The 14,141-nt window shown below is 35.2% G+C and overlaps 1 pseudogene; it reads right to left on the bottom strand.

Moving 5' to 3' along the window:
- Positions 1-9,429: 9,429 nt before the first annotated feature.
- LOC118196888 (uncharacterized) lies at positions 9,430-11,294 on the bottom strand (annotated as a pseudogene).
- Positions 11,295-14,141: the final 2,847 nt, after the last annotated feature.

Below are 14,141 nucleotides of genomic sequence, written 5' to 3'. Positions count from 1 at the left end.
AGGAGACCTACTCCTCCACTGGCACGCTCACCTGCAAGGTTTTCCTTCCTGACGAAAGAAAACCTCCGAAGTTTTGCATGGTGTTCTGGTTTCAGATTTGTTTCCTGTATTGCGAAGCACACAGGATGGTACACATTTATTATAGATTTGATGTCAAGCAAATTTCGGTGGAAACCGCGACAGTTCCATGACACGAGGGTGGCCATTATGAATGGTTTTTGTTTTTCCTGTGCTGTTCTTTTGTTTTTCGTGGAAGTAGATGCCTGGGAAATTCCAGACCCTCTTCCACTTCCATAAAGTCTGAATCCGCAGATTCAGAAATCATGTCATCAAGAGAGCTATTGCTGCGACTTCTATTTTTATTTGATATTTTTTGTGTGGCAGTTTTCGGCTTACTTTGAATAATTGTTTCTTTCTTTTGTACTATATGAGTTGCATTTTCTTTTTTCTTGTTGGATGTAGACGGTTGGGTTTTATTTGGTAGGGTCTGTGTGCCTATTGATGTTTGGGTGGCGACTGTACGATATGATTTAACAGCACTGGCGTATGATGAATTTGGTCGAAGCTGTGTGCTCTGGACTAGTCTTCTGGCTTCGGCGTAAGAGATGTTCCTAGTAACTTTTGCAGTCTGGATTTCTTTTTCCGATTTCCATTTTGGGCACAAGCGAGAAAATGCTGGGTGGTCACCCTTGCAATTTATACATAAAGGCGCAGCGGTACAATTATCAGAATCATGGCCAATCTGTGAGCATCGGGCGCATGTGAGGCTGCCACGACAAGACGTCTTAGAATGGCCGAAACGCTGGCATTGGAAACATCGCATAGGGTTTGGAATATAAGGTCTTACAGGAATATTTAGATATCCGGCCTTAATATTCTTAGGCAGATCAGGCGTGTTGAAGGTAAGGATCACGTGTTTCGTGTCTATCAACTTACCTTCTTTACGCATCTTGATCCGCCTTACACCGCAGACATTTTGTTCGGATAACTCAGAAGCGATCTCTTCTTCAGAAACATACAGAAGGTCGAATTCTGAGATTACACCACGACAATAGTTCAGTGACTTATGGGGTGTTACAGTGACATTCGCTTGCCCAAGTTTAGTAATCTGAAGTAAAGAAGCAGACTGGGTGGCTGAGTGTGTATCAATAAGCAAGTCTCCGGAGCGGAGACGCTTTATGTTTCTCGGCTCACCAATACAAGACTGGATGTATTTGTTTATTACGAAAGGAGACATCTTATGCATTTCGCCAGAAGGACTAGAGATTACTAGGAAACGGGGACTATTGTTATGATTTTTTTTATTTGCATCTGTCCGTAATTTTTTTGCAGAATTTTCAGAACTAGGTTGAGCGACAGGTTGAGTGACTGGTTTAGTAGGAGACGTTTCAGAACTAGGTTGAATGATTGGTTTATTAGTAGATGTTTCAGAACTAGGTTGAGTGACTGGTTTAGTAGGAGATGTTTCAGAACTAGGTTGAATGATTGGTTTAGTAGTAGATGTTTCAGAACTAGGTTGAGAGACTGGAGTGACTTCAAAGTTTTTTAATAAAAAAATATGTGTATTTGCCATATTGAAAATAGAAAAGATTCGGGTCCGACGGCCCCGCCCACCACGGAGCCCAACAAGGGAACACAGATTCCTGTGTTAGGGCTAGCCGGACCTATACGCAAACTGAAGCCCCACAGTCGGCTTTCCCGAAAGCAGGTACTCCCGAGAGCTTGACCCCAAGCCACTGACACAAGGACTAGTGACCAGCCGATTGACACCCGTGAGGACGACTAAGGTGCCTCCCGTTTAGCTGAAGCAGAGGCCAAAGCAGTGTGTTGGGGACAGTACCTCGCCCCTCAACTACCAGGACCCTCCTTTCCAGCGACACGGGTCTCCACGCACGGCAAACACGTGGGCAGTTTTCTCCCCACTTGAAAACTAGAAACAAGGTCTGTTCCAGCCTCTCGTGACGAGCCCCAAACTCCGTAGAGAGAAACCACAAGGGAGAAGGGAAGGGAAAAAGATCCAGCCAAGAGGAGAGGAGACGGAAAAGAGGATAGATCACTGGGGCTCCAGGATCGTGACACCCGTCTCACCAAGAAGATGATCCCCTGAAGGGCTAGGGTACCTCGGGATTGCCACACCCGTACTCACAAAAGTGAGCCCCCTGAGGGATACTCTCTTATTGAAGTAAAGATAATACAGTGCCGATGAAGATGCATTAGTGGTAAATAACTAGTGTTTAGTTATAAGATTCTTTCTTTTCTGGAATGAGAGCCTATCTCCGTCTGCTGATGTTATCTGTAAAAGTCAGGGTTCAGTTTTTAAAAGGAAAGACTTAATTAAAACCACGAATCGCTTTTAAAAAGACAACCAGTTTTTTTACTATAACCATTTTGAGAGTAAATTCATTTTCACATAAATTCGTAGTTTCATCGTAGTTACATTTTTAAATCCAACGTTTTTCCATAGAGGCATTAAATTTCAATTTGAAATTTCTATGAAAAATTTGGAGCTATGCTGAGTAAGAGTAAAGCTGTTTTTGGAAAGTTTAATTTTGCTTTCTTTTCTCTCTTCTAAATTTTAACTAATTTGTTTTTAACATAATGGGTTTGACCGGAAGTAGTTCAAATCCGATGAGTAGGTGAAAATCCTGTGTGGTATCCTGGTCGGGAGCCTGCTCAGCGGCGAGTAGTAGTAGTCTTTTAAAAACAAGAATTTAATTGTTGCATAGAATTTATTAATAAGGACAGATATTCGCGATAAAAATGCTACATTACTCGTTTGATGAGATTGAGGAGACGTATACTTTATGAACCATTATAGATTTTTGCAAATAGTAACCTCTAAAATTACGGGAATGACTATAGAGAACTTTGGTTTGATACTTTCGGGTTGTGAAAAACCTGAAATCATTTCTAAAATTTGAATATATTAGATGATTTTCCAAAATATTTTCTATGCATTTCTTAAAAAGCCACATTTTTTTATTATTTGGTAATACTTAGAAAATAAAATATTATTCTAATAAAGGAAAATAATTATTCAAGTGTAAAGTTAGACCTTAAACTACATCTGTTTAACTTTCCTTTGCTGCAGACGAATTCTAATCTTCGCACTTTTCGAAATCTACACTTCAAGAACACAGATAAAAGCTAAAACTTTTGTTGAAATCTACGTCACCTAGAGCGACTAAAATTTAATTAGAAGTTTAGCCAGCGCTATTTGCGATGGATTAGGAATTAAAATATTTAAATATATTATAGCAGATCTTTAGTTGATACCAGGTGACGGCACCAGTGGTTTACCATGAAGTCTACAGGTTCTGCCTTTCATCTGCAATTTTCTGTAAGTTAAATGTTTTTTCAAGGGTCAATACTTCTCCAGCATTAATGCTTGAATAGATTTATGAGAATGAATTCGTAGTACGTGAGCTCCTGCATTTATGCCTGTGTAACATTTGCTATGATAATAGCTTTCCTGAAATATAGCTTATAACCATGCGATGGCACCAGTGGTTTACCATGAAGTCTACAGGTGCGTCTTTCATCTGCAATTTTCTATAAGTTAATTTTTTTTTAAGGGTCAATACTTCTCCAGCATTAATGCTTGAATATATTTATGAGAATGAATTCGTAGTGCGTGAGGCTCCTGCATTTATGCCTGTGTAATGTTTGCTATGATGATTTCTTGCCTGAAATATAGCTTATAAGGGATCTTGTGACATGGAACACAAGAGACAGCTTTAAAATACAAACCATCCTGGGCTCCAATTACTACGGTACCTATATCTACCACGCTACACGGTGGCACAGATGGATGTCTTAATGGAAAGAAAAAGCTTTGTGAAGAGTCGCCACAGCTGCCTCTACAAATTCCCTCGCTAATTTAAAGTCAATATAGCTTGCGTTCTACTGATGGGTGATGAAAGGAATGGAAGGTAAAAGAAAGTGTTAACCTAAAAACCATGCTAGTTAAAGTAAGCCTTTACACATTAAAACACATTGAATTTCATATGTATGTTTGCAAACATACAGGTTTCAATTTATGTAAACTTTAAGAAATATTAGTGATTTTTAAATACAGTTAAGTTTTTCGAAACGCTATCCAATCAGATGTCGGCCGTAGGCTGAGATAAAAATTACAAAATGTTCTTTGATGTAAAATATTTTTAAAACATAAATTGTGAAAATCCTTGTTCAGACCAAACTGATTTTGTAAAAGTGACAGTATTTTCAAATCTAGTGAAAGTTCAAAAAATGTCACCAGTTTAGTCAAAGCTGCGGTAATTTGTATATAAACAATTTTTTTAGTTAAATTACAATGATTTTCTTAAAATATCTTTATTTTTATTTGTAGCTTCAATTCAGGCTTAATTAGTAGGTGGTTAATTCTAAAAAGTTATATGTATAAACACTACAGCCTCATCTATATTTTGGTGAGATAATATATTAAAAATATAACTGCCACGTTATACGTACGAAATAAATTGGCTACGGGTGAAACGTTTATTACGACTAATTACGTCTGAAAACTCACCATACTTTCTATCGATTTATTTTTTATTTCATCACACTTTATAAACCTCAGTAGACCATTATCTTTAAATCTTTCCTACTTTGAGAGATCAAAAAACATATAGTTCTGTAGCTGCACCATAAGAAATACTGCAACTTCCATTTCTTTCCTTACAGCTCATTGATTTGCACTAAAATTTAGCATGGATTTCTGGAACACATTAAAATGCAGAGCCTTGTATCTTTCCTTTCTTAAACTAGATACTGATTTGACGTGAAAGTTTAATTTGATTGAAAGCGAGTAGGAACTTGCAGAGAAATTACATCCGTATTCTCTTCTTTGTAAGTTGAGTGATCTAAGAGAGTACCTCACTATGTCACGGTACACAGTTATGTCTAGGAAATTTAAGTCAATATGAATAGTATAATTTGAACTCGGACATTTAGAAGGGGGTGTTTCACAGCACATATTTAGATTTTAATAAGGCAAAGCGCACAAGAGTTTAAAGATTGAGGCTAGATGTACAGGTCTTTTCATTTTGGGTGGGAAAATGCAATATAAATGATACTTAAGTTACTTAAGCCCATGTTACAGACTTGCTGTTTTCGGAGTTCTCGTGACATGTAACGTGATTACTAAATAGGGGCAGATAGTCCTCGTCTGTTTTGCTATGATTAAGTAAGCAAACAACCGTCTTATAGCCATCGTGTTTCTGAGCATAAAACCTGACCTTTTCTCTTATACATTACATGATTGACTGGCCTACATTTTATTTTTCCAACAAATAACTAGTTTTTCTTTAGAGATGCATTAGCTTGAAATGGCCAGCTTTCATCTCATATGATGTAACAAACAAACAACGTCACTGCAATTCTTTCTAGTAGTATGTATTTATCTAGTATCTACTAAGCATATTTGAGCTTCAGAATGTCGTCTCGTTCTTTCATGCTAGGCATTTAAATTAAGTAATGCCGACCTATTTACTTTTTTTCGTTCTTAAAAGTCTATCTTCCTCTTTCTTAAGGTTCTGCGTGAGGTAATCGTTATTTCTGCTTGGTTTTTCTTCCATTATAAAGGAAAGAAAGACTGAAGGAGAATGTAGTACATGTATAGGAAGAGTGTATATATTTCTTACAGTATTTTTATGATAAATTATGTTTTTACTTATTTGAAGACAATCTAAGCCACTTTACAAAAACCTCGGAAACATGTTCCTTAAACATTAAATTCGAGGAAGAGTTTTGAAGATAAATCCTTTTTAGTTAACGTTATACTATGGAAAATTTGTCGAAGGTTCAGGCTTATTTGCATTGATTTTACAATAAAAATCTGATTTTATTAAGAAAGTTTTAAGGAAAGCCTCGTATTTAGTAAAACATAAGCCATAAGAATATTCTCTCTTATTGTTACTTATTGTCCTGACCTGAACTAAATCTAGATCAGATTCAGAAATTCAGTGTGACCAAGAAGCGGGGCGAGGGGACGGGTAATACCTGTGCAAGGCCTTGTGCGCCTTACAAGTGCATAAGGTGTTTCTCCAGTCTTCTTAGCGCACCTTCATGGTTGCCTCATTTTTCATCTCTTCTGCTTTAAAAAAATAACCTAATGTCTCTACAGTAGCGCCCGAACTAAAAGGGTGGTGGATGATGATTCTCCACACCCAGAATTTGGCGATTGGGTCCCCTTGTGATGTTGCGTGGCCCCAACTTGCACGCAACAGTAGTAGTGACTGCTATGAACTGGAAATTACACAAACTCTTAAGAAGGGTTTAACTCCCTTTTTATTCCACTTTAGAAGTTACAGATGCGTTCACTTGACGCTCACAAACTACGCCGACCCGGCGGTTAAATAAAAATAAGAAAGTGTAACTAAAAATGAATAACAGGATGAATAAATAACAGGTCACTACCTACGAGGCTCTATAAACGTGACTAACTTAACCGCGTTCTAAGATACAGCTGAGATTTCAGCAAACTTTCTGAATAAGAAGTTGAAAGATTCAACTAACTGCCGAAGTAAGCACACAGGCCGAAACGCGCGGTTCTTAAATTTCTACCTAGCAACCTTCACGCTCGTGAATTAAGAAAGCACACCTGCAAACTCGTTTCTCTTCTATTTAACTCAAAATACATCTGCTAAAAATTTGAATACTCTGCGCGTTCTACTAAAATTTACATACTCTGGCATTGGCAATTCCAGGGGAAAGTAAAGGCTTGACAGGAAAGATAGCTTAAACTTAAAATAAATGTTAGTTAAAATAAATATAAACCCTACATTTGCCGCTGCCAGAATTTGGTAAACTTGGAAGCAGGTCCTAGAAACGACCTGTTGAAAACGTTTCCACATTCTGAACTAAAACTGAAGAGCCTCGTTTACATAAAACAAACTGTTTTCTCAAAAATTAGAATAAATTTCTGTAGATACATAATTTTACCATCTCTTCTTACAGGAACCTTTCCTGGTCTTCACCAATTAATCTTTTCTCTTCCTTCCAGCATCTGGAAGGAATAAGTATCAGTATCTTCTAAATACATTATAATTTACACTTTCTTAACACTGGATAAAGTTTTCGTTTTTGATCGTTTTATTTTCCTTAATTAACTGCTTAATTCACATTCATTCAAGTATTCAAACATGAATTTAACTTTACCCTGGTTCTCCACCATGTGTGGTGTCAAACGGGAATATTCGTGTTTTAGTATTACAGCACTTCCCCTAACCACAATGATTTGTTAGAATTCAACGACCAAATAGACACACCTTAATCGACATACTGAAACTCGATGAGCTATGTTTAAAATTCAAGTGTAGATGAAGAACCCTACAAAACACATTCATTCTAATTCCCCCTCATTCATCTTTAGACATGCAGGCTTTCGCTCTAAAGCATGATTTTATCTACAGTTTAATACTTAAATTTGAATCAAAATCGTAAAAACAACCTTGTATTTAGCGTAGGTATAATGAAACACTCAATCGATTTCGAGGGCAGCTAAAGGTCCCTCCTCATCAAGAGAAAGAAATACCTAGAAAGAAGAAAATAAAGGAGAAGAAGTCACAGAAACACGTGGTCCTTATCAGCATTGCACGGGGTTATAACTAGATTTTTAATCAGAGTTGCACTGGCCGCCTACTTTTACTGAGCCAGGCTATCTGATCGAGCATGAAAAATTAGCGAAGTTAAAATAGGGAGCGAGGGGCAAATGCACCTTACGCTCAAAAATCTGAACTTCAAATAAAAAAAAAAAAATTATCCAAAAGGCTTCTTCGATAGGTGAATTGGATTTTCTTGAGGCTTTTCACATTCACAAAGATTTAGCAGGTTTAGTAAATGATTTGAAGTCCAATCCAGTCCTTCCTAATGCCTTTAAAATTCTACTATCTTAATTCAGTTATTTATGCCGATAGATGGCGTTACCTCCTCGCGTTTGGTACTACCAGAGGGTATAAAAATCCGTTCAGTGGTTGCTTTCCATTATTTGAAGTTCAGATTTTGAGCGTAAGGTGCATTTGCCCCTCGCTCCCTATTTTAACTTCGCTAATTTTTCATGCTCGATCAGATAGCCTAGCTCAGTAAAAGTAGGCGGCCAGTGCAACTCTGATTAAAAATCTTTAAACCAGTTATTCAATCTTCCTTTGTTGACAAAGAGACTTTGAAAATGAAAATGTTCCTAGAAATAGAAAATAATTTCAAAGAATCTACTTTGCTTGTCAAGTAGTAAGGGATAAGAATTTCTGTTGTACCATCTTCATTTTAAATGTGCTTCAGGGTTTCCGAAATTAAAATTTTCAAACTGCATTAAAATAATTAAAAACCACACCTGCAGCAAATATTTTTTCAGAATTCTAGAAACACATTTCGTAATTTAAAATAATGATACATTTTCTTAGAATTTTTTTTTTTTTCTTAAATATTTGTAGCTGCGACTCGCTTATCGATAGATATTGTTCTAAGAGGGGTAAAGTATGTAGACTTTCATATTTCTCTCTTTAGAACTGTAGAACCTTGTAAAGACATTAGGACTATTTTTAAGCCAGAGAAATGAAAAATGAGTAAACGCCTTCGCCGGGAATCGAACCACAGGCCTCTGGAATACCGGCCCAGTGTGCAGAACCACTACACCACGAAGGCACGCTAGGAAAGTGGGAGAAATACCTTATATACTCCCCTTCTTAAGGGGACGGTGGACTTTAAAAATTATTTTTTTAAGTTTTCATTTTTTCAACAAGAAATTTTATACATGTACATCTTATAGCATCAGTAAACAAAATATATGCTCAGAATTTCAATTTATTTTAAATTAAAAATTTTTAAAGCAATTAATTAATTATTTTAATTAAAAATTTAAAATGCTCCATGCGCTCTAATTTTTAATATTTTTTCCTAATGTTTGCTTTATGTTACTTATAAAGGCTTGGTAAAAGTATTTGTGTATCCGTTAATGAATATGATGGATAAGAAATTTTTAAAGGCTATTTTTGTGAACTTAAACCCAATTTTCGAAAAAATTTCACCTTTTGTTAAAGGTTTTCACAAGTTTAAACTTCTTAATAACCTCATATCAAAAAATGCATACACAGATCTACTGTAACATATAACAATATAGTTTCTTCCAAATATCATCCATTTTTAACTAGAAATGAGACGCATGGAGCATTTTCAAAACACACAAATAGCGAAAAAATTTGTTTTGAGAAAAATGAATTTAAAGTTTTCCTTCAAACTTACCTTTAATACATGGTCATGAGAAACAGCAAATTAACTTTGAATATAAATTTGTAAACATTCGATAACATTTTTGTAAGATTTAACTATTTTTAATCTCATAATATTAAATATGACAAAAATAAACATATGACAAATTGCTAGGTGATTCGAAGTTATACAGGTAAAAACAATTTATACCCAATGAAATTTTTAAAAATCACCCGCACCATATGTTTTACCTTCATTTGCTACTATTGCATTATCGTTTAGTGATTTACAATATTTTTTACTATTTCTGTGTTTTTTCCATGCAGGTAAACTTCTCTTTTTACTTTGGTTCAAGCGACGCTGATTGCGCTTTTTTGCAATGAGTAAGGAAAACGAGTTCACTTCTTCCTGTTCTACGCTTATGGCATTTACACAACCAAAGTTAAATTCATTAATTGTTGATAATACTGACATTTCTAGCCTTTTTTTAGAAATAAACACTTCTTTAGGGCAATTGTTCCAAATTAAACTATGGATACTTTCATTAGCATTTTGTGTTTTACCAGAAATGCATCTGGACAGCAATTCTGTGCTAGCTAGCCTTTGATAAATTGGCAATATTTGAGAAAGAACACTTTCAGATACTTTAGTTTTCATGGCTTTATGTGCTTTCGGCTGCTCTTCATTTGCTACTGCACGTTGATAAAAACACCATGACAACGTACCGGTAGGACATTTCGAATGTTTTGGTGAGACATCAGTAGATGAACAGTGTAGTAAGCTTGCATAAATTGCAGATTTCATTTTGTCTATATCCGGTATGTTATCTTTTATGGCCTTTCTGTAATAGTTTGTTAACTTTAAAATTGTAGTTTCCTTCAGATTACCTTCTTTTCGTCCACCGATACATATACCTCTGGAACGCAGCTCTTTAACTTTATTGCGCAATCCTGCCCCTAAACGTTTTGCCACATGATTGATACATTCTTCTTTACTAATTTTTACGTCATTACATAAAGATTCAGAGTTAATAAATGTTGATATGTTTTCGCATCCCCATCAGAAAGTATCCCAACATATCGCATATTACATGTACTGATGGACCGTTTCCATAAAATTTCTGCGGCTTTCATTTCCATAGCATTAGACGAACCAGAAAAATTTTTGGAACACTCTGGTTTGTGGCTTTCAAACCATATATGAAATTCCGCACTGTCAGCACCCATATCTCTTTTCGCGCATACACATTCAGGACAATATTTTGACAGAATTTCGTAGTCGATAACTAACCCAGTCAAGACATCTACGACGATACCTATTCAATACAGTGACGTATGCCCACGTTTTTGCCATGTGCCATCATACGACACTGTGATATCTATACACTCATCATTATTTATATTAATTAATTTTTTATGCTTGTTTCGAACAATATTTCGAGAAAACTGAAGGAAATCACCTTTTAGTTTCCCCTTTTCTTCAGACAAACTGTGTAAACATTTAGCAAATGTCTTTTTGTCCATAGCATGAATTCCCATAATCATGGAAAACACTTCTAAGGCGGCGTGGCCTTTGCCTATTTTCAAAAATGCTTCGAGAAGTTTCGTATTCACATCAAATGTATTTGACCGTTTTACCCGCTCACTTGAAAATGTTAAACTAAATATTTTATCACAGTTTTTACAAACTAATTCAAGTTTTGTAGAATATCCATATATTCCTTTCGAAACAATATCTAAAGAATTGGTTGAGCACTCGTCACACTTTATATTACATAGCAATGGATTCCACATTTTACGATTTATCAAAATATATGAATCATCATTTCGGTTATCACCACAGTCAGACGTTCGTAATAAACTTTCATTCAGTTTCTTTACTCTGGCACTTATTGAAGTACTCGCTTCAACTATAGAACTTTCAGAAAAAATTGTTTGTTTATTTTTGGAAGAAACTTCTTCACTGTTCAATGTCACGTCATTTTCCGAATGAGCTGCCCATCGTTTTTCAATTTTGCTGACAGCTGCAAGTTTTTTCTTCGATGGTCGCCCTTTAGGCTTACGGTAACGACGACTTATGGCATGCATAATGTACTACAATAAATAAATAAATATATATATATATATACTTTTACGCAAGAGGTTATAAATTAATCTGAAGTTCTTCCAGTCCAAGAAACTCAGTTATAAACAGTCCTGCAAAATGTAGTTGTATAAAACACAGCAAAACACTTTTAGCAAAAGAACTAAAGAAAATAGCGAGGAAAAGTACTTTTAAACTGTAAACAGTGAAATGGCAGTTACAGTTAAAACGTTATATTGCCAGGTTTATAAAGAATTAAATATATAAGTATATAAATATCAGCAAATAACTGTTGAAACATATTTGTTTACATTTTCGCCAAAATTTAAAGGGCAAAGTTTATGTTGTTTACACATTTTAAATGCTTGTAACTTCGTTAAAAATTAGAATATTTGAATTCGGTTTTTTACATACGATGCAGTTAAGTATATGTAATACAACGAGAGTAAAAAAAAAAATTTCAATATTTTGGTCGATTTTTAGCTTTTTCAAAGTCCACGGTCCCCTTAAAGGGCGACTGGGGTTTTCAGGAGACCCAATCGCCAAATCTTGGGTGTGGAGAAACCTCATCCAACACCTTTTAGTTCGGGCGCCACTGTAGAGACATTAGAATTTTTTTTAAGGCAGGAGAGATGAAAAATGAGCAAACGCCTTCGCCGGGAATCGAACCACGGACCTCTGGAATACCGGTACAATGCGCAGAGCCACTACACCACGAAGGCACACTAGGAAAGTAGAAGAAATACCTTATAACCTCTTTAGACTTTTTGCTCTTTAGGACTGTAAGGTTTATCCTAAGTTTTCTAACAGTTAATTTTTAATTAAAGCGATTCCTGTCCTTTCTGAATTTCAGTCCTGCCAGAACGTGTTTCTAGAATCGCGGTTAAATGCAAATGGAGGAAGTGCAAGTATTTAAAGTTCTAATGACTTCGTTAGAGAGCCAGAAATTCTGACCAGCGCGCGTTCACCTTTTAGGCTACTCTCTCTCTAAAGCTATTTCTACGCTCGGCCGTACTTTAGGCCCTTAATAGCTTCACTGTTTAGTTAGCGTTAAGGGGCCAACTCTTGTAGAATCTTGACAGCTTCGGCTATACCTTTTTAGTTAAGTTTAGTAGTTAAATTTTATTTCTTTATATTCCTGAGTTGAAGCTTAAGTGGAGGCTTTTCTATAAACTCCAAGAAGGAGTCGACTGTTAAATTTATTTTGAATAATAAAGGGTATTAACCATTCTTGAGTTCTGCTCTCTGTCTACTGAACTAAAGCGATTATTCGCTAACCAGTTCCCAAGGTTCCACACATTTAGCTGTAAGTTTAGGTTGGAACATTACAGGACTTTAGAGTAGAATGATGTTTAAGCTTTTGGGATTCTAATTTTCTTTAAAATGCTCCTCCACTTGTCAATTCATTATTTACTGTACTATTTATAGCTATATCAAAAGGAATAATATTATTAAATACCATTTTCACGAAGGAACAAAATCTGATTCTTTTCGCGTGAATTGAATTTTCCACCGACGCAGTCCAGGGAAAGACTTGTAAATTTTCGATCAAAATTTACAAGTCTTTCCCTGGACTTACGCCATTCTTCACTATGAAATATATCGTTCATCGCATTGAGTCTCTACGTAACAAGCTATCAACTGTCATTTTGTTTCAAAAGTATATTTTTTCTTTTTACTAATTCGTACATGTTATTGTTCATGCATGTCCAAGAATATATTTATTAAGTATTTTTTTTTTTTTTGCAATGTGAATACAGTACAAGATCAAAACCACAGAACACTATTACATATATATGCTTCAGCGTTTCACCCAAATTTGCATAATGAATCAAACTTTCATGTAAGAATTAAATTTCAGTTTCAGTGAAATGCATGATACTATGATGAAACGAATAAATTTCGTCATCTAAAGCAAACGTAAAGTGTATATATATATATATATATATATATATACACTTTACGTTTGCTTTAGATGACGAAATTTATTATATATATATATTAAAAATATATATATATTATATATATTAAAAATATATATATATATATATACACGTACAGTGACAACAGGGAAATAGCTTGACATCTCGATCATGCTAACTTTATATACCGTGTGATATACATTTTCAAGAAAATGTATAGATCTCCTTTATTTAGAATTTACGCATCGCTATTTATTTTTATAAGCTTTCAAACTTTCGAAATCTTAAATAAAAATAAGTTAGGTTTAACTAAAGGATACCTATGCTTACTTTTGTGGACATAATCGCACACTCAGTATTTTCTGTGCTAATAGTATGATTTCATGCTTAGAATTATATGTAAATCTCCAGGTCCGTGATATTAACTAATACTACTGCTGCTAGCAGTTAAGCAAAACCTTTTGTTGAATTGAATCTTTTCCCATGATATTTAAATAAGCCTTTATTTTAGTCCAACTGAATATCTGAAGTTATTCATGTTGTAGAGACATTAGGATTTTTTTTTTTTTTTTTTGGAAGCAAGAGCGATTGAAAAATGAGCAACGCCTTCGCTGGAAATTGAACCACTTACCTCTGGAATACGCGCCCAGGGTGCAGATCACTACACTACGAATGCATGCTAAGAAGGCGGGATAAGTACCTTATAATGTCACAGCGCTTATATTTAAAGTCTTAGACTTATTTTAAAAGGCAGTATAAAAATATCTGAAGCAGTCAAACGGTTATTAGTTGAAACATTCTAAATGGTGCACTTCCGTAAATCTGGAGAATATGGGTGTAATAAGTAAAAGAAGCACACTAAATTGTTACTGCATTGTTTTGATTAAGTTGGTCTGTAAAATTTCAGTTCAAAGCGGGGTAACGTTTAGA

The sequence above is a fragment of the Stegodyphus dumicola genome, chromosome X2, assembly GCF_044657685.1.
Source record: "Stegodyphus dumicola isolate Sdum_Otavi_A_Nest chromosome X2, ASM4465768v1".
Classification (NCBI taxonomy): domain Eukaryota; kingdom Metazoa; phylum Arthropoda; class Arachnida; order Araneae; family Eresidae; genus Stegodyphus; species Stegodyphus dumicola.
This window is presented reverse-complemented; position numbering and strand designations above follow the sequence as displayed.